General features: G+C 44.7%; 1 pseudogene; it reads right to left on the minus strand.

The window, feature by feature from the left end:
• Positions 1-296: 296 nt before the first annotated feature.
• Positions 297-1,086, minus strand: LOC108521380 (glycine cleavage system H protein, mitochondrial pseudogene; annotated as a pseudogene).
• Between the last annotated feature and the right edge of the window lie 5,616 nt (positions 1,087-6,702).

The following is a 6,702-nucleotide window of genomic DNA, read 5'->3' on the forward strand; positions in this document are numbered from 1 at the left end:
GCACTTTGGCAGGCCGAGACGGGCGGATCACGAGGTCAGGAGATCGAGACCATCCCGGCTAACACGGTGAAACCCCGTCTCTACTAAAAAATACAAAAAACTATCCCGGCGAGGTGGCGGCGCCTGTAATCCCAGCTACTCGGGAGGCTGAGGCAGGAGAATGTCGTAAACCCGGGAGGCTGAGTTTGCCGTGAGCTGAGATCCGGCCACTGCACTCCAGCCCGGGACAGAGCGAGACTCCGTCTCAAAAAAACAAAACAAAACAAAACAAAACAAAACAAAAAAAAAACGTTATCTTTGAATTATGTAATTTTATAACCAGTTTTACCATGGATAATTTCATGACTTCTGAATACTAGAGCCTAGACTAAAAATCATAGGATATTGTGAAAAAGACGCGTATTATATTTATCCATAATCATTAGAAAGTTAAAGGGCATTTTCTTTCATTAGCAGTGTTAACAGTTTTTTATCCCCATTGGTAATGCTAAAAGTTGCTATTCTAAGTCTTCCATCCACTACTAATTCAGGACAACTCTGCTGGGTTGCGTTATTTCACACTAGTTTATTTAGGGGTTCCATTTTCACTCCTAAATAGATTTTATGTATCTCTCATATGCTTCTTCACTCGTAAGTTCATCTAGTTCTGAAGGGTTACTCAGTGTCATCTTGATCAGCCAACCATCTTCATAACAAGATTTGTTTACAAGTCCTGGATTTTCTCCAAGAGTTTCATTAATTTTAGTTACTTCTCATGATGAAGGAGAATAGAGTTCACTAGCAGCTTTCACACTTTCCAAAGCACCGAACTCATCTTGTTTGTTCAATTTTGTCCCAACTTCAGGCAGACTACAGTAAACATCTCCGAACGCTTCCTGTGCAAAATTGCTGATTCCCAGTGTTCCAATACCATTTTCTGTTGTTATCCTGTTTCTCTGTGAATTTACACACTGAGAGCAGAGCGGGTCCCGTGCGCAGCGTCCGGACGGCGCCCACCCCCAGCTGCCAGGGCCTAGGCGGGCAGGGCGCGGCAGGCGACAGGACTGCGCGCACGCTGCAGAGCACGGCCCGCACGCTCAGCGCCATGCTTGCAGGCGTGCTGGGGGTCGCTGCGCTACGCCTCGGCCAACTGAGCGGGGAAGCGGGGCGGGGCGGGGCGGGGCCTCTAGTAGGTATCTTTGCTAGTGGGTGAAAATCCTGTGGTGGCAGCTGTGGGGAAAAGGGAATCTGTTATCAGCGCTCCTTTCCTCTAAGTTTTCAGTCCTCTCACCCTGGGAGGTGACCTGGAATCACAGGACACTGGGCAGTGTGACAGCCTGTGTACAGGAGAGCAGAGCCTCCCATTCCCAGACCTAGAGTTCCATTCCAGGCTAGGCCTCTGAGATATCTTTCTTCTGGCACCAAATCTGTAGTTTGCTAAATATCAAGTAATACTCCAACACCAACGCACTGTCTAAAACTTGAATTCTGTTAGTCCAAGCTGCACCGTTTTGTAAGCCCCACCACCATTTCGCAGACCATGGTCAGAATGAAACATTCCACAGGGGTTCGGGCCGTTACATACATCCTGCCCAATCACCGGACTTTCTTATCACACCCGTCTGTGTAAAAGTCCAAGCAACCTCCTTATTACAACTTGCTGGAAAAACGGCCAAACTGCCTGATCACAAGAACATCTTAATATCCATCCAGGAAGCAAGCCCAGATGCCTCCCACCAGTCTGAGCCAACATACAATTCCATTTTATGCCCTTCCTAAAAACATGTTGACTTCAGGGTACAACACTTTCTAATCCAAAATCTGATATTTTCTCACTCCATTTGCCATTCCCCTTCCACCTTCTTTCTAATCTTGTTTGCTTCTCCCTATGAAAGAAAGCCTTTGTCTGCCTAAACTTTGCAATCCTTAAAGATTTTATAGTTGGTACTTCCTTCTGTTGCAATACTCTTTTAAAATTCAAATGTTTTAACATAAACCTAATTTTGTTTTATTGAACAAAATCTAGAAACTGCCTCAAAATAACAACTTTATTTTCAGTAAGACCCTACCATTCCTTTTCCATTTTAACCTTAACTGCATCTGCCTGTGGGTCCCCAGTTTTCCAGGGCTCTGTAGCTTCTCAGTATAAAGCCTTCTTCCATGCCTGGGGTGAGCAAGCTGGGATATCTGCAGGGGCGGCTCCCCAGAAAGAACTAACTGGGCCTTTAATAACCTCCTTTTGCAGACTCAATATTAGCCTTAGCCTGAAGTCACTGGGCTCAAGCCTTAATTTCCATGTCAGTTATTCATTTGGTTTTGAAACTGTTTGAAAATCCAGCAAAATTACTCAAACATGGTGTTAATATAAGAAATTTTTTTTTTTTTTTGAGACAGAGTCTTGCTCTGTCACCTAGGCTGGAGCGCAGTGGCACAATCTCAGCTCACTGCAATCTCTGTCTCCCAGGTTCAAGCGATTCTCCTCCCTCAGCCTCCTGAGTAGCTGAGATTACAGGCACCCACCACCATACCTAATTTTTGTATATTTAGTAGAGATGGGGTTTCACCATGTTGGCCAGGCTGGTCTTGAACTCCTGACCTCAGGTGATCCGCCTGCTTTGGACTCCCAAAGTGCTGAAATTACAGGTATGAGCCACCACACCCAGCCAACAGTTATATTTTATACCTCAATAAGAAATGCAAAGGTATATATTCCTCTCAGAAAATAAACCCATTATTATTTCTATTAAAAATTATGTAGTAGGCCAGGCACGGTGGCTCACACCTGCGATCCCAGCACTTTGGGAGGCCGAAACAGGTGGATCACAAGGTTAGGAGATCGAGACCATCCTGGATAACACGGTGAAAACCCGTCTCTACTAAAAATACAAAAAAGTGATGTTTAAATAAATCTATGTAACTCACCAATTATTTACCACATTTTCTTGTGCAAATATATTTATTTTCTGCAGTCAAAATGAAAGACCTTTTTTCTATTCTTTTCCTTGGTAGCATTCTAAAAGCTAAGTCTTGGAATTCTGTTTGTAATCACCCAGCCATTTAAAAAAGACACACACACCTGAGAAAATTCCAGAACTCACTCTGGGCAAGAAAAAGGTAAATGAGAATTGTTAACAAATGGAGTATGAAATTAGATATTAATTTACTCTGAAACCCACCTCTTTGATGCCCTTTGTGAACATTTTCTTACCTTTTAAGTCCTACTAATAAATAAAATGCCAATTACAGTTTAAAAGCTGAAGTCAAAATAAGTGAACAAATTTTCTCAAGGTAACAAACCTAAAGAGCGGCAGTACTAATAAGAAAACAAATGTGTCTGACTCACGTGTCAAATCAGGCCATTTAATCACTTGATTCTCCCACCCCATCCTGCTTAAGTTCTCAAAGACCACCCTCTCAGGAGACACTGCCCTATGCCTCAGTGAGTGCCCCAGGTGCTTTTTACTTTGCAAGTTCTTGTACCATTTCACTGGGGTCGTGTTTGGGTTTTTTGTCTTTGGGGATACTATTTTTTCTTTCACAAATCTTAGAGAATACAGAAGGCAGAAATTATTTCTGTGCTTAACCCTCAATGGCAGCATCTGACTGGCTAACTAGCAATGTGCCTCCAAGAAATAAGCTGGGTTGGGTGAAGATAATCAGTATCTAAAAAAGCCTGGGCATGGTAGCTCACACCTGTAATCCCAGCACTTTGGGAGACGGAGATGGGCAGAATACCTACGGTCAGGAATTCGGGACCAGCCTGGCCAACATGACAAAACCCCGTCTCTACTAAAAACACAAAAATTAGGCCGGGCACATGCCTGTAATCCCAGCACTTTGAGAGGCCGAGGCAGGCGGATCACGAGGTCAGGAGATCAAGTCTATCCTGGCTAACACGGTGTAACCCCGTCTCTACCAAAAAAAAAAAATTAGCGGGGGGTGGTGGCGGGCGCCTGTAGTCCCAGCTACTCAGGAGGCTGAGGCAGGAGAATGGCAGGAACTCGGGAGGCGGAGCTTGCAGTGAGCTGAGATCTGGCCACTGCACTCCAGCCTGGGCGACAGAGAGACTCCGTCTTAAAATAAATAAATAAATAAAAGGAAAAGAGGCACAGAGATTTTTACAATAAAGCATCAGGGGTATTATTCTTTGCTTTCTTCTCATGGGAAATATTTTCAAACAGAAAACAAAGTGCCATTCAACACTTTATCAAAAAATGATTAAAATACGGAATATAAAATGCACACTGAATGACAAAATTTAAATGCATTCTAAATCTAATGCTTTTTTTTTTTTTTTTGAGACAGTTTCGCTCTTGTTGCCCAGGCTGGAGTGCAATGTCACCATCTCGGCTCACCGCAACCTCCGCCTCCCAGGTTCAAGCGATTCTCCTGCCTCAGCCTCCTGAGTAGCTGGGATTACAGGCATGTGCTACCACGCCCAGCTAATTTTGTGTTTTTAGTAGAAACGGGGTTTCACCTTGTTAGCCAGGATGGTCTCGATCTCCTGACCTCGTGATCCACCGGCCTCGGCCTCCCATTGTGCTGGGATTACAGGCGTGAGCCACCGTGACCTGCAATCTAATGCATTTTTTTTGTAAATTACTCTTTGGGGAAACAAAATTCAGCCTTAACCAACCATAAACTGCCAATTAACTATGATTACCCAACCAGGAAATTTCCACCTTGATCATACAAATTAAGATAAACTACGTAACTCTACTAAATCAATTACTGAATTTGGGTTTCTCCATAATCACCTTAAAGTTTTTTCCATCATGCACTGTATATATAAGGACATGGATGAAGCTGGAAACCATCATTCTGAGCAAACTATCGCAAGGACGGTAAACCATGTTCTCACTCATAGGTGTGAACATGAGTAAACCATGTTCTCACTCATAGGTGGGAACTGAACAAAGAGAACACTTGGACACAGGGTGGGGAACATCACACACCGGGGCCTGTCGTGGGGTAGAGGGAGGGGGGAGGGATAGCATTAGGAGATATACCTAATGTAAATGACAAGTTAACGGGTGCAGCACACCAACATGGCACATGTATAAATATATAACAAACCTGCACGTTGTGCACATGTACCCTAGAACTTAAAGTATAAAAAAAGTTTTTCTAAACCTAAACAATAAAGTAATCGTTATAGAAAGTACTATATAGAGGTATTATAAGAAAAGCAGTAAAATCTCATTATAAAGAAAAATAAAGTTTTATACATAAAGTTTTTCATGGACCACAAACTACAAACCATAGCTAGCTGGGTGCTCTTCAATTCTTGAATTACTCTTTGATTTTATTCTTTAATATTTTTGCCTGGACTCGCTTAATTTTTTTTTTTTTTTCTTTTTTTTTGAGACGGAGTTTCGCTCTTACTGCCCAGGCTGGAGCGCAATGGCGTGATCTCGGCTCACTGCAACTTTCGCCTCCCAGGTTCAAGCGATTCTCCTGCCTCAGCCTCCAGAGTAGCTGGGATTACAGGCGCCCGCCACCACGCCCGGCTAATTTTGTATTTTTAGTAGAAACAGGGTTTCACCATGTTGACCAGGTTGGTCTTGAACTTCTGACCTCAGTGATCCACCTGCCTCGGCCTCCCAAAGTGCTGGAATTACCGCGTGAACCACCGCGCCCGGCCCGACTCCCATAGATTTTTAATTAAAAAAAAAAGCGGGAGGACTGGAAACACCACGGACCAAAGCTCCTCTTCTCATTCATGAACCCCACACTCCGAGTCACGATTTTCCCTTGACTACCGTCCCGTGGTTCCCGCACAACAGGGGAGAGATGCCGCGCTGCGGGTGCAGAGCTGCCCAGAGAGGGCTCCAGGCCATGGCACAATCACTGCGCAAGGAGGAGACAGGACGCCCGGGGTCCCGGCTGTCAGCCCAGCTGCCATCTTATGGCTGAAGGGGACTGAGGGCCGAGCTGCGCCAAGGACAACTCTGGCCAAGGAGAACTCGGGACACGGATTTTGGAGCCGACAGCGGGGAGGCAGGAGTCCAGCCACAGCCTCTTCAGACTGGTTCCAACCAGCCCCTCCCCCTCTCTCGGTGTGTCGGACCCGGCCGACTCACCATTTCTAGGCTTCCCGGGGGGTCCTGGCATCTTAAGCTGTGGATCTCCCAATACCTACAGGTTACAGGGACACAGAGGTTAGGCCTCTAGGAGCAGAAAACACAGAACAGAGAAGACAAGACCTGGAGCTGCGGCTGCAGCCAGAGACAAAGACCGCGCCAAATCCCGAAAGCCGTCCTATCCGCTCCAGCTGCGTTCCTGAATGGATGGATCGCAGCCCAGCGTCCCTGATTGGATAACGTTTAACATCCCACCCCCTCAGGCCCTGAGTGACAGAGGACGTGCTCAGGGGCTGGGCTGAATGAAAATAGAGTGAAACCTAAGCTGCAGCTTTTTCAGGCAGGACTTCCTCCCTGAGCTCAGCCAGGCCTGCCCCAGAGGGTATTTGCATTTAACCATGTGTATAAGATCATATGCATTTATAAATAATATATTATATGGCTATTCACAAGTGAAGATAATGTAATAACAATTATTTTAAAATTCCAGATTTTATTAACTTACCAGCTTCTGGTCCTTTGAGTAGGCAGCCTGAGATTTTAAAAAGAAGGCAATCCTCTGAAATAAAATTAGGCCATATGTGAATTCTAAATTTTCTAGTAGTCAATTTTTTTTTTTTTTTTTTTTTTTTTTTTTTTT

This window comes from Rhinopithecus bieti, unplaced genomic scaffold (genome assembly GCF_001698545.2).
Source record: "Rhinopithecus bieti isolate Rb0 unplaced genomic scaffold, ASM169854v2 scaffold_59955, whole genome shotgun sequence".
Taxonomy (NCBI): domain Eukaryota; kingdom Metazoa; phylum Chordata; class Mammalia; order Primates; family Cercopithecidae; genus Rhinopithecus; species Rhinopithecus bieti.